The following is a 15691-nucleotide window of genomic DNA, read 5'->3' as shown; positions in this document are numbered from 1 at the left end:
AACTTATATGCAGAGTACATCTTGAGAAACACTGAACTGGAAGAAGCACAAGCTGGAATCAAGATTGCTGGGAGAAATATCAAGAAATATCATATCAGATATGCAGATGACACCACCCTTATGGCAGAAAGTGAAGAGGAACTAAAAAGCCTCTTGAAGAAAGTGAAAGTGGAGAGTGAAAAAGTTGGCTTAAAGCTCAGCATTCAGAAAACGAAGATCATGACATCCGGTCCCATCACTTCATGGGAAATAGATGGAGAAACAGTGGAAACAGTGTCAGACTTTATTTTTTTGGGCTCCAAAGTCACTGCAGATGGTGACTGCAGCCATGAAATTAAAAGACGCTTACCTCTTGGAAGGAAAGTTATGACCAACCTAGATAGCATATTGAAAAGCAGAGACATTACTTTGCCAACAAAGGTCCATCTAGTCAAGGCTATGGTTTTTCCCGTGGTCATGTATGGATGTGAGAGTTGGACTGTGAAGAAGGCTGAGTGCCGAAGAATTGATGCTTTTGAACTGTGGTGTTGGAGAAGAGTCTTGAGAGTCCCTTGGACTGCAAGGAGATCCAACCAGTCCATTCTGAAGGCGATCAGCCCTGGGATTTCTTTGGAAGGAATGATACTAAAGCTGAAACTCCAGTACTTTGGCCACCTCATGCGAAGAGTTTACTCATTGGAAAAGACTCTGATGCTGAGAGGGATTGGGGGCAGGAGGAGAAGGGGACGACAGAGGATGAGATAGCTGCATGGCATCACTGACTCAATGGACGTGAGTCTGAGTGAACTCCGGGAGCTGGTGATGGACAGGGAGGTCTGGCATGCTGCAATTCAGGGAAAGAGTCCGACATGACTGAGCAACTGAACTGAACTGAACTGAATAAAGGCAATTTTCCTTCATTACATTGAACTGCTCACAGAGCAACTAACCTAGTGGGTTCTAAACATTCATGAGGATGAAATACCCTGTGAGCTTATACATCTTCAGATCATGTCTCCAAACAGTTCTGTTAGATAGGTCAAAGATAAGACCCAGAAATCAGCATTTTCAAGACTGTTTTCAAGGTACTTTTAAATCCCCTGGTCTAAAGACCATAATTGGATGTCTCTCTCCAATGGTTCTTTGCATTTCTTCAATGCAAATTTCAAAACTCTAGGTGATTTTGGGAGAAGGCAATGGCAACCCACTCCAGTAATCTTGCCTGTAAAATCCCATGGATGGAGGAGCCTAGTAGGCTGCAGTCCATGGGGTCGCAAAGAGTCAGACACGACTGAGCGACTTCACTTTCACTTTTTACTTTCATATATTGAAGAAGGAAATGGCAACCCAGTCCAGTGTTCTTGCCTGGAGAATCCCAGTGACAGGGGAGCCTGGTGCGCTGCCGTCTTTGGGGTTGCACAGGGTTGGACACGACTGGAGAGACTTTGTAGCAGCAGTAGCAGGTAATTTTGGGCTCCCAAACAGGTTAAGCCCAAATCCCATTTGTGCTCTTGCCCCTGGGATATCAAGCTGGACTGAAACTCAAGGATATACTCAAAAGAGGGAAAATGACAAAGAGACAGGACCAGGGATCAAAGAGCTTTGCTTTGGCCAGAATGGTTGTGAGTTAAGTGCATCCATTTGCATCTCAAATCTTAACCAGCTCTCAGGTGAGGTGATTGATAGGGCCATCCCCTTGCCACCACACTGTGTGGGACACCCCAGAGCACACCCCACCACACCTCTGCGAGGGCCGACCCTCAGTGTACAGGACTGTGATCATACTCCACAGGTTCTATGCAATCGTTATTATGAACGATTGGACTTGGTTGGATTCCTTTTCACTTGCTGAGGTAGCAGCTTTACTCCTATTATCACTCAGGTTCACAGCAACCTGATCTTCTATGTACAATAAATTCTTATGACACTGAAAAAATGGTGCTAACTTCTGTAAGACTGCTGGCATCATTTTTATATCTTCTTTGTTCTATAATGTGACAATAGCAGGGTCAATTATATACCAAGTAAAGGCAGAACTCAAGTCAGGTGAATATTTTACCACGTGTTCTATTACTTGGACTGTGTTCATGTTTCTTTTTTCCCCCCACAACCAAGATTTCTCCTATCTTAATTAAAAATAAAATATTTGGAAGACCAATTTATGCTGAATATCTCTATCTATCTATATCTCAAGATCCAAGATGAAGAGTTGGCTTACGGTTACTTCAACAGCTTAAATTACCAGTGCCTACTGTGTACTAGGTTTCAGATGTGGATGTTTGAAGTGATATGGAAAATAATTTTTTATTTTAATAATATTAATAGATACTCTAATTTATTATCAATTGACTATGTTAAACAGTTTTCACATACTATGTGGTTATATGTGGCTAAGTCAACCTGGCTAAGTCGTATATGATTATTCTTATTAAGAACATGAAATTAAGAAGCAACTGTCCGAGCTTTTCTGAGAGGACAGGTTGGTGGTAAAGAATCTGCCAGTGCAGTAGACACAGGTTCCATCCCTGGTCCAGGAAGATATTACATGTGATGGAGCAACTAAGCCAGGGCACTGCAGATGCTGAGCCTGCACTGTGCAGCCCAGGAGCCACATCTACTGAGTCTGTTCTCTAGAGTCCTGGGGCTACAGCTACTGAAGCCCTCATACCTAGAGTCTGTGATCCACATTGACAGAATCCACCATGATGAGAAGCCCGCACATAGCAACTTAGAAAGTAGCCCCTGACTCTTCCAGAAAATTGCAGAGGAAGGTAAACTTCCAAACTCATTCTATGAGGCCACCGTCACCCTAATACCAAAACCTGACAAAGATCCCACAAAAAAAGAAAACTACAGGCCAATATCACTGATGAACATAGATGCAAAAATCCTTAACAAAATTCTAGCAATCAGAATCCAACAACACATTAAAAAGATCATACACCATGACCAAGTGGGCTTTATCCCAAGGATGCAAGGATTCTTCAATATCCGCAAATCAATCAATGTAATACACCACATTAACAAATTGAAAAATAAAAACCATATGATTATCTCAATAGATGCAGAGAAAGCCTTTGACAAAATTCAACACCCATTTATGATAAAAACTCTCCAGAAAGCAGGAATAGAAGGAACATACCTCAACATAATAAAAGCTATATATGACAAACCCACAGCAAACATTATCCTCAATGGTGAAAAATTGAAAGCATTTCCTCTAAAGTCAGGAACACGACAAGGGTGCCCACTTTCACCATTATTATTCAACATAGTTTTGGAAGTTTTGGCCACAGCAATCAGAGCAGAAAAAGAAATAAAAGGAATCCAAATTGGAAAAGAAGAAGTAAAACTCTCACTATTTGCAGATGACATGATCCTCTACATAGAAAACCCTAAAGACTCCACTAGAAAATTACTAGAACTAATCAATGACTATAGTAAAGTTGCAGGATATAAAATCAACACACAGAAATCCCTTGCATTCCTATACACTAATAATGAGAAAACAGAAAGAGAAATTAAGGAAACAATTCCATTCACCATTGCAACAGAAAGAATAAAATACTTAGGAATATATCTACCTAAAGAAACTAAAGACCTATATATAGAAAACTATAAAACACTGGTGAAAGAAATCAAAGAGGACACTAATAGATGGAGAAATACACCATGTTCATGGATTGGAAGAATCAACATAGTGAAAATGAATATACCACCCAAAGCAATTTATAGATTCAATGCAATCCCTATCAAGCTACCAACAGTATTCTTCACAGAGCTAGAACAAATAATTTCACAATTTGTATGGAAATACAAAAAACCTCGAATAGCCAAAGCGATCTTGAGAAAGAAGAATGGAACTGGAGGAATCAACCTACCTGACTTCAGGCTCTACTACAAAGCCACAATCATCAAGACAGTATGGGACTGGCACAAAGACAGAAATAATAGATCAATGGAACAAAATAGAAAGCCCAGAGATAAATCCACGCACATATGGACACCTTATCTTTGACAAAGGAGGCAAGAATATACAATGGATTAAAGACAATCTCTTTAACAAGTGGTGCTGGGAAATCTGGTCAACCACTTGTAAAAGAATGAAACTAGAACACTTTCTAACACCATACACAAAAATAAACTCAAAATGGATTAAAGATCTAAATGTAAGACCAGAAACTATAAAACTCCTAGAGGAGAACATAGGCAAAACACTCTCCCACATACATCACAGCAGGATCCTCTATGACCCACCTCCCAGAATATTGGAAATAAAAGCAAAAATAAACAAATGGGACCTAATTAAACTTAAAAGCTTCTGCACAACAAAGGAAACTATTAGCAAGGTGAAAAGACAGCCTTCAGAATGGGAGAAAATAATAGCAAATGAAGCAACTGACAAACAACTAATCTCAAAAATATACAAGCAACTCCTACAGCTCAATTCCAGAAAAATAAATGACCCAATCAAAAAATGGGGCAAAGAACTAAATAGACATTTCTCCAAAGAAGACATACAGATGGCTAACAAACACATGAAAAGATGCTCAACATCACTCATTATCAGAGAAATGCAAATCAAAACCACTATGAGGTACCATTTCACGCCAGTCAGGATGGCTGTGATCCAAAAGTCTACAAATAATAAATGCTGGAGAGGGTGTGGAGAAAAGGGAACCCTCTTACACTGTTGGTGGGAATGCAAACTAGTACAGCCACTATGGAGAACAGTGTGGAGATTCCTTAAAAAACTGGAAATAGAACTGCCTTATGATCCAGCAATCCCACTGCTGGGCATACACACTGAGGAAACCAGAAGGGAAAGAGACACGTGTACCCCAATGTTCATCGCAGCACTGTTTATAATAGCCAGGACATGGAAGCAACCTAGATGTCCATCAGCAGATGAATGGATAAGAAAGCAGTGGTACATATACACAATGGAGTATTACTCAGCCATTAAAAAGAAAACATTTGAATCAGTTCTAATGAGGTGGATGAAACTGGAGCCTATTATACAGAGTGAAGTAAGCCAGAAGGAAAAACACCAATACAGTATAATAACGCATATACATGGAATTTAGAAAGATGGTAACAATAACCCTGTATACAAGACAGAAAAAGAGACACTGATGTATAGAACAGTCTTATGGACTCTATGGGAGAGGGAGAGGGTGGGAAGATTTGGGAGAATGGCATTGAAACATGTAAAATATCATGTATGAAATGAGATGCCAGTCCAGGTTCGATGCATGATACTGGATGCTTGGGGCTAGAGCACTGGGACGACCCAGAGGGATGGTATGGGGAGGGAGGAGGGAGGAGGGTTCACAATGGGGAACACATGTATACCTGTGGCAGATTCATTTTGATATTTGGCAAAACTAATACAATTATGTAAAGTTTAAAAATAAAATAAAATTTTTTAAAAAAGTAAATAAAAAAAAAAAAAAAGAAGAAGAAAGAAAGTAGCCCCTGCTCACTGCAACTTGAAAAAAACTCTCACAGCAATGAAGACCCAGCACGGCCACAAATACTTAAATAACTAAGTTGTGTTTTTTGTCTTTTTTTTTTTTTTTTAAGAAAAGAAACAACCATCATACATTAAAAGTCAAAATTTGAACCCAGGATCATCAGAGACCAGAGGCTGGGTATTTCATCACCACCATTGTACCTCTCTCAGAGTGGAGGAGTGTGACATCAGAACTTGATGAAGAAGTCAAGCTCCAGATGAAACTGGCAGCAAACAGGACTGCTGACCCCCAGGATGTGCTGTGACAACCCACTGCCCAATCTGAACCCCAAAAGTTTATTCTAGTTTGTAGACACCAACCTACCCACCCTGCCCCCAACTCTAGTATTATAGAAATCTTTAACTCTAGGATCACCCTGTTGGAGAAACTTGATAGTCTGCAGTCTTTCTGTGACCCTTTAGAAAGGATGAAGTTACGTTATCGTTAATGCTGCTGCTGTTGCTAAGTTGCTTCAGTCGTGTCTGACTCTGTGCAACCCCATAGATGGCAGCCCACCAGGCTCCCCCATCCCTAGGATTCTCCAGGCAAGAACACTGGAGTGGGTTGCCATTTCCTCCTTCGATGCATGAAAGTAAAAAGTGAAAGTGAAGTCATTCAGTTGTGTCCAACTCTTAGCAACCCCATGGACTGCAGCCCACCAGGCTCCTCCGTCCATGGGATTTTCCAGGCAAGAATACTGGAGCAGGGTGCCATTGCCTTCTCCATATGGTTAATGAGCCCATCTATTTTTCAAACTGAGAAAACACTGAAAACAAAAGTGGACCGTGTTAATAAATACCCTCTGACATTAGGCAAAAGCCGTGGTGGTAGTCTGAGGAGGCCTTACAAATAACTGAGAAAAGAAGTGAAGCGATTGAAAGGCAAAAGAGAAAAGGAAGGATATATTCATCTGAATTCAGAAATCCAAAGAACAGCAAAGAGAGATAAGAAAGCCCTCCTAAGTCAAGAATGCAAAGAAATAGAGGAAAACAATAGAAAAAGAAAGACTAGAAATCTCTTCAAGAAAATCGGAGCTACCAAATGAACATTTCATGCAAAAATGGTCACAGCAAAGGACAGAAATGATATGGACTTAACAGAAGCAAAAGATATTAAGAAGAGGTGGCAAGAATATACAGAAGAACTATACAAAAAAGATCTTAAGGACCCAGATAACCACGATGGTGTGATCACTCACCTAGAGCCAGACATCTTGGACTGTGAAGTCATAGTGGGACTTAGGAAGCATCACTATAAACAAAGCTAGTGGAGATGATGGAATTCCAGCTGAGCTGTTTCAAACCCTAAAATATGATGCTATTAAAGTGTTGCACTCAATATGAGAGCAAATTTGGAAAACACAGCAGTGGCCACAAGACTGGAAAAAGTCAGTTTTCATTCCAATCCCAAAGAATGTTCAAACTACTGCACAATTGCACCCATTTCACATGCTATCAAAGTAGTGTTCAAAATTCTCCAAGTTAAGCTTCAACAGTATGTGAACTGAGAACTTCTATATGTTCAAACTGGATTTAGAAAAGGTAGAGGAACCAGAGATCAAGTTACCAACATCCATTGGATCATAGAAAAAGCAAAAGAATTCCAGAAAAACATCTAGCTCTGCTTCATTGACTACACTAAAGCCTTTGACTGTGTGGTTCACAACAAACTGTGGAAAATTCTTAAAGAGATGAAAATACCAGAGCACCTTACCTGCGTCCTGTAAAACCCATATGCGGTTCAAGAAGCAACAGTTAGAACTGGATGTGGAACAACAGACTGGTTCCAAATTGGGAAAGGAGCATATCAAGGCTGTGTGTTGCCATCCTGCTTATTTAACTTATATGCAGAGTACATTGTGCAAAATGTGGGCTGGATGAAGCTCATGCTGGATTCCTAAGAGAAGTATCAGTAACCTCAGATATGCAGATGACACCACCCTTATGGTAAGAAGTGAAGAGAAACTAAATAGCCTCTTGATAAAGGTGAAAGAGGAAAGTGAAAAAGCTGGCTTAAAACTCAACATTCAAAAAACGAAGATCATGGCATCTAATCCCATTACTTCACGGCAAATAGATGGAGAAACAATGGAAACAGTGACAAACTTTATTTTCTTGGGCTCCAAAATCACTGCAGGTGGTGACTGCAGCCATGAAATTAAAAGACATTTGCTCCTTGGAAGAAAAGCTATGACCAACCTGCTGCTACTGCTGCTGCTAAGTCGCTTCAGTCGTGTCTGACTCTGTGTGACCACATAGACGGCAGCCCACCAGGCTCCCCCATCCCTAGGATTCTCCAGGCAAGAACACTGGAGTGGGTTGCCATTTCCTTCTCCAATGACCTAGACAGTGTATTAAAAAGCAGAGACTTTCGTTTTCTAACAAAGGTCTCTATACTCAAAGTTATGGTTTTTCCAGTGGTCATGTATGGATGTGAGAGCTGGACTATAAACAAAAATTGAGGGCCAAAGAATTGATGATTTTGAACTGTGGTGTTGGAAAAGACTCTTGAGAGTCCCTTGGACTGCAAGGAGATCCAACCAGTCCATTCTGAAGGACATCAACCCTGAATATTCATTGGAAGGACTGATGGTGAAGCTGAAGCTCCAATACTTTGACCACCTGATGTGAAGAGCCAGCTCATTGGAAAAGACCCTGATGCTGGGAAAGATTGAAGGCAGGAGGAGAAGGGGATGACAGGCAATGGATTGGTTGGCAATCAAGATGGTTGACTCAATGGACATGAATTTGAGCAAGCTCTGGGAGATGGTGAAGGACAGAGAAGCCTGGTATGCTGCAGTCCATGGGATTGCAAAGAGTCAGCTATGACTAAGAGACTAAACAACATCAACATGATGGTCCTCAGCAAACCCAAAAGTGTGATCATCACAGCTATGATGTGCCGATCTGTCTAAATTCACAGCTACTAGCTGAATGTGCTCCATAATCTGAAAGATGAATGCCTCTAGAGGAAAGACAAGCACGGGGGTAGGGAAAAGAGCCAACTGGGATGGGCCAGTTAGCATTACCACAAGAACGAGATGAGAGGGGTGTGGAAAAGAGACTTTGTAGTGAGAGGAGACACATGCAGAGGAGTATAAAAACATTCCAACTCCTCCATTGTGTGTTAAAGTTGACCCTGGACTGTGGCGCCTCTATTCATAATAATGACACACACTCCAAACAAGATTGTGCAGGATTCTTGTAATTCTATCTCTATGCATTTCAACTGCTGCTCGGCTACCTTTCTCTTTGAACAAAGACTTTGAGGGGCTGACAGATGTGTCAGCCAAGGGTAGGTCATATCTTTTCTCAGAAATAGAAGGTGACAGCTAATCCTACTCCCCCAAAATACCCCAAACCATGAGGCCACAGGGAACATGCCTCTACCAGACTGTACAGCTGTGATGCCAGGAGTTTGATCGTTAACTGTGGCTTATGAATTATCACCCTGACCTTTCACGTTCAAGGTGACAGCTCCCCCTTTTTTTTGGACAAAATGTGAATTCTTAGGAGAAAGACACATATGCAGATGCCCTCTGCATCTTGCTCTTACTCCCAGGCAGCCTTTGGAGAATTAAGCACACATATTAAGAGAACAAAGTGGGTCAAACCTTATGAGGCCTTGGGAATTCAGTGGTGAATATTTGGCTTTTGCTTCAGTATATTATTGTCTGTTTACAGAAAAGTTTCCATACCCAATATTATATATCTGGGTCATTTAATCTTCATACCAACCCAATAAGCTAGGTTTTATTACCCTAGTTCCCAGCACCCCAACACACCCATTGCAAGTAACAAAGCCAAGATCTCAGCGAACATCTATTTCCCTCTATATTCACTCCAGTATTTCCCTCTATATTCACGTACCTTCCAATGACTTCTCATTTTGCTCATAGGAGAAGCCAAGTTTCTTACTGTGATCTAAACAGTCCTATTGTCATTTGCCAAACTTATAGGCTTCGCCTCAATCTGGACACGTTTGGACTGTACTTCCTGATACCATATTTTGGGTCAGTGCGAGTAATCAGTTCAGTCCGAGTTGTGTGCAGAAATAATCTGTGTCACTTCCAGGCTGTTTTATTCGATTATCAAGGTGACATCAGGGTGGGGAGGATCTCTTTTTTCCTTATGCCAAGGTTGCCAGCAATACTATACACATTAGCTGTTTTCATCAGTCTGGCTTCTAGAGTGAAGAAGAGAGTGAGGTTGTGGGAGCAGAGAACTTTCTTGGCCATTGATGGTCATGAAGCTTGTAGAAGAAGCCTTTGAGACCCAAGACTTGTTGATGACTCCATCGTAACCTAGCCTCTCCTGATTGATACATACGCTTCATCTTATTTTTGTTTAACGTGCCATGATTCATCACATAGTTGAAATATTTTTCAAGCTGTTTTCTGCCACCTACACTAAAATGCCACCTCTGTGAGGGCAAGGAGTGTTGCCATTTTTTTCCCTAATGTATTTCCCATGCCAAGACCAGCGCCTGACTCACTGTAGGAATTCAGTAGGTCTTTGTCGAATGACTGTAGGAACAAAGGTATCTCATGACCCCTGTGAGTAGTGGGATAGAGAGAAGCCGAGGGTGCTATTAAAACACAGAGGAGACTGATCCTAAAGGAGGCTGGGTTTATGTCCTCCCCGTCTGACTTCGATGACTGGTGGGCACTTGCCAAGCATTGTGGAAATCAGTATGACTATTGAGCTGTTACAATAAAGAGATTCCACTGTGGATTTTCATAAGCAACTGGCTCACCACACACACATGCATTAATAATCATTCCATCTCCTGGTGATGAGAACTTCATCCATCACCCTGGAGGTCTCAGCTATGCTTTAGTCATGCCCAGTGACTCAGCACTACTCAGCTTTCACTAATGGCATTCCTCTGCACCTTCTCTGTGTTCATTCTTCTCCTTTCTCCCTCCACGCGCACATTCAGGTGTGCCTTGGACATTTAGCCCCCAAAGACTCCTGCCTTCTTTCAGGACAAAGCAGCTCTTCCGTTCCCATGTCACTGGAGGCATTTCTCCCAGACTTCAACCTCAGGAAACGTTATAGACAGACAGGTATATCTCTCAAAAGATACTAAAGGAGATATACCCTTCTCACCAAAATATTTTACACATTGGAAATAATGCTGGCTTCTCTTTATCCCTGTATGAATGTGCTAATAATGGATGTCCATTAATTGCTCTTCTGACATCTACATTGCAAATCAAAATCAAAACTCATCTCTTTCTCTTCTTGAATTCCCTCACTATTTTGGAGTTGATTTCCAGATACCCAAGCTCTCTTTTTTACCCTATGTGACACTTTTACTTAACACAAGAAGTCAAAGGACATCATGCTGTTGTTACCCCAGAAAAAGAGAACCAGTAGGAGAGACAGATAGATGATAGATAGATAGATGGATGAACTTGGCTCACATGATCATGGGTGCTAGTGAATCTACAATTTGTAGGGCAGAATAGCAGTATGGAAATTCCCGTCTTAAGTCACTGCACTCTTAAGTCCAAAATCTATGGAGAGGCTAACATGCTGGAAACTCAGGCTGGATTTATATGTTAGTCTTGAGGCAGAATTCTTTTTTCTCAAGCAAACCTTAGTTTTGCTCTTATGGTCTTCAACTGAATGTGATAGTTCATCAAGAGTAATCTCCATTATTTAAAACCCCTGATTGTAAATGTTCACCGCATCTAAAAAATACCTTCAACCAACATCTAAACTATTGTTTGAGCAAGAAACTGGGCACCATAGCCTGGCTAAAAGTTGACACATAAAATTAACCATTACACCTCTAGCATCCTTTAATCCATAGAAGATATCACTTATCCATCACTACACTTTCCTAGATGAATTCAGACAAGGTTTTGTGATCCCTTTCATCTCAGCATTGTTGCCCGCTAGTACCAACTGATCAACTCTGGAAAGTGAGTTGAAAGGCATCTCTAACTTGTACTTAAAATGAGATATTTTATTCTGTCTTGGGGTGGAGCAGAATAACAATGTTGAGATAGTTTCAGGTAAGTGGTGAAGGGACTCAGCCATGTATATCCATTCTCCCCCAAACTCCCCACCCATCCAAGCTGCCGTAAAGCACTGCACACAGTTCCATGTGCTATACAGTAGGGCCTTGTTGGTTATCCATTCTAAATATAGCAATGTGTACATGTTTGTCTCAAACTCACTATTGCCCCCCCCCCATCCTTCCCCTTCCATCTTACACTTTAAAAAGCGTTCTAATCATTTTTCTCTGCTACTTCATGGCTCTCCATTGCCTAAGATTCCTTATGAAAAGCATGTTTCACAGCACAAAATATTAATCTGACAACATATTCTCTGGTGAAAGAAAGAGATTTTGTGATCAAAAAGTTTATTATAACTGACATATTACATCTTTTTCCAAAAATCTAGAGAACTCCTGCAAGAACCAAACCAATTACAATTTTACAATTTTATTAATTCAGTTTTTCCAAAATCTGTCTGACCACACAAATCAGTCTTTACATGATAGTCATTAACGCCAAGGACAACACATTTTGGGAAATGCTTGTCACTCAAGGCCCTTCCATATTTGATATCTTTCCAAACCAAATATCTTTTGAATTTGTGTTCCTCTAACATCCCCTGCACTAACATCCTGCTTGTCTCTCAATTTGTTCAATTAAAACTGTTCCACAATACACATGTCAACATCCTTTGTAGAAAAAAATAATGCCATGTGTTCAGTGAAACTTCTTCTGTCCAGGGCACACAGAAAAAACATATCTTCTAGGCTCCTTTGCAGTTACACTTAGGGTTAGAGCTAGGGCCATGTTCCTAGGTTTGTTCCCTGGGATTTGAGTGAAATGGATTAAACCACATCTAGCTGTGTCTTCTTGCTCAACCTTTCATTGACATTCCACTCTCTTTCTCACTTCCTTGATCACATGCACAGAAACATAGGGCTGTCAAAGGATAGAGCCACATGATGCAAGATACCTGTATCCTTAGAGGAGCATCAGGCTGAACCTCAACAGAAAATGAGGAAGGTGTTCTTATTATGTTAAGCAACTGATATTTGGGGGTTTTATGTCACAGAAGTTAGTGTTAATTATCCTTACTCTTATACTCTTTGATAAAGCCTAATCTAATTCCCTGACTGGAATAGACTTTTTCTTTCTCAGACCATCATAATATCAATATTTTGGCCCACTGGTGATAGATATCATAGTCTACCTCTCAATGGAATGATTTATGTTGTTATTATCCTTCTATTTCTAGACTTTGAGCTTCTTGAGGGCATGATCCATATCCATTTCATCTCTGTATCCCTCCACTTCACTTTGGAGAGTGAATCTTATACAGTAGTCATCAAGGATTGTTGAATAAAAGATGACATGAAAGTCATTCACATTCTAACAGGAAGTGTCATCATGGGGAGACAAAGCAGTGAACTTTAAGGGAATTTAAGACCTAAAGCATTTGGCAGGGACTTTCTATTGCCAGCTTTGCTTATGCTGGTCAAATTGACTTATCCTCATCCCTACATAAGTCTTTTGTACTTGTTCATGTAGAAAGCCAGACCAAAGACTTGAAAACACTCAGATTTTGGAAGTAGAGGGGACTTGTCTGAATCCCAATTCTCTCACTTGTTTTTCTGAATTTAGACCAATGACTATATTCTAAACCTCAAGTTTCTTTGTTTCTACATCTGGCAATCATCTCTATTTCATGGGACTGCAGGTGGATTAAAAGAAACCTGGAATATCAAGGACACGATGGAGGGCCCAGCACATGAGGACGTGGCTCTACACACGGCAGCTTGCTCCGCCTGGGCTGTTGCCACTGACACGTCAGCAGGCACCATCCTGGCTTGGGGAAGAAAGCCAGAGCCCTAGAGGCAATTAGGTGGCTTTTAAAACAGAGTTGATTAAATATGGTTTTGCAGCTCCTGCTGAGAGACACACTGCAAGGGAACAGCTGTGTTGTTTTATGGGGGGAAATCAAGGATTGAGTGTCATATGAAGTCCTCTTAAAAGGAATTTGAAATGAGTTTTGATGCTGCTGAGCAGTTTGTTTAGTAAATGAGGTCCTCTCTCAAAAGTCTGTGGCTTATTGGTGAGGTCGGAACAAAAAGTTAGCGGCAGTTTTCTTTCTTCATTGGTTCTGACAGATTTAAACGTACATCTATCAGTGTTCATCCTGGCTTTAGGTTGAGCTAATCCAACCCTGATGCAACTCTCTTTCTCAGTGGAAAAATGAGCAATTAGAGCAAAGAGGAGACTAATCTTTTACATAAACATGTTAGAAATGGGAATCCCTGGGTGGAAATTTAAAATGGGGAAGTAACACTATACCCATCATCCTCATTGTTCTTCCTTTGGGAATGGTTACAAAGAATGCAAGGTTGATGAGGTGAAGACACAACAGTTTGGGGTCTGTGTTTGTTTATGTATGTCTTTTTTTTTTTTTTCTCTAGAAATGTCAGTGAAATATGGCATTCAGTGTACTCAGCACTCAAGTCCTGGCTTGTCCACTGTGTCATCCTGCAGTTGATCTCTTTCGTCTCTGGGCTTCAGTCTCCCCAACATAGAAAGGGGCCACACTGGGCAACCTTGAGGCCCTCACTGCATTCCACCAAGTTTAATGTCTCAGGACTTCTTTTCATGATTCCCTGGGCTTGTGGGAAGAAATAAAATGGTTACCTACGAGGCAGAATTGAGAGGCTTAGTTTTTAAAGGGGCCTGCAAGAAAAATAATGAGAATGTTCAGTTCTCCAATTAAAAGATAACTGTTGGACTTCCCTGATAGTTCAGTGGTTGCTCGCAATGCAGGGAACACTGGTTCAATGCCAAGTCAGGGAACTAAGATCCTGCATGCCTCATGGAGAGGGCAAAAAAAAAAAAAAAAGGTAACCATCAAACATGAAATAGGCTGCTGCTAAATCACTTCAATCGTGTCCGACTCTGTGCAACCCCATAGACGGCAGCCCACCAGGCTCGCCCGTCCCTGGGATTCTCCAGGCAAGAACACTGGAGTGGGTTGCCATTTCCTTCTCCAATGCATGAAAGTGAAAAGTGAAAGTGAAGTCGCTCAGTTGTGTCCTACACTCAGCAACCCCATGACTGCAGCCTTCCAGGTTCCTCCATCCATGGGATTTTCCAGGCAAGAGTACTGGAGTGGGGTGCCATTGCCTTCTCCGTGAAATAGGTAAATGGACCCAGAAAATGATGGATTTTGGTTTATTGAACTTTCCTGAGCCCATCAGTTATTATTCATAATTGGCTCTATATGCAAAGTCCATGTCAAGAAGGGTTCTAATCCAAACCCCTCAGATGAGTATGAGCCAAAGTTACTGAGCCCTCATGGTTTGCAGCACTGTGCTAAGTGATCTGTAAACTATATTTCATTTTTCTTCAGCACTGCAAAGAGGAGATAGAGATAATTGTTCTCATTCCACTAATTCAAGACAGGAAGTCAGTTGCCCAAGGTCATGGAATCAGGGACAGCTCCAGAATGCAAAGCCAGCTCCTTGAAGTACTCTCACAGAATAAGTCTTCTCTTTTGTTATACCTCCTGATGTCCTTCATGTATTCCTTTCATGAATGCTTACCAAAGGACCGCAATGAAACAGGTTCTAGGGGTTGATTCTATGGTCAGACTGAAAGGGCTTCTGTTCTTAGACAACTTGTATTCTAGCTAGGAGGAGTCAGAACATAAACAAGGTCATTAATAGAAATACATGAAAAAAGCATATAATAGTAAATTAAATATAGACAGTAAACTTAAAGCGGCTTCCCAGGTGGCACAGTTGGTAAAGCATCTGTCTGCCAATGCAGGAGACATAAGAGATGCGAGTTTGATCCCTGGGTTAGAAAGATCCCCTGGAGAAGGAAATCGTAACTCACTCCAGTATTCTTGCCTGGGAAATCCCATTGACAGAGGAAGCTGGTGGGTTGCAGCCCATGGGGTCACCAAGTTGGCCACATCTTAGCACCTGAGTGCACACACACGCTTAGAGTAAATATAAAGACAGAGTATGTGCCTGCTCTATTGTGAGTGGTTTAAAGCTTCTGTCTCTGAAGATGTGAGGAAATAGGACATTTCTTCATACCACATGTTAAAAAAAAACTCAAAATATATTAAATATCTAAACATAAGAGCTGAAATCATAAAAGTCCTCAAAAATAATAAAGGCAGAACAGTCTTTGA

The sequence above is a fragment of the Bos indicus genome, chromosome 8 (assembly GCF_029378745.1).
Source record: "Bos indicus isolate NIAB-ARS_2022 breed Sahiwal x Tharparkar chromosome 8, NIAB-ARS_B.indTharparkar_mat_pri_1.0, whole genome shotgun sequence".
NCBI classification, from domain to species: Eukaryota; Metazoa; Chordata; class Mammalia; order Artiodactyla; family Bovidae; genus Bos; species Bos indicus.
The sequence above is the reverse complement of the archived record's forward strand: the minus strand, read 5'-3'. Positions refer to the sequence as shown.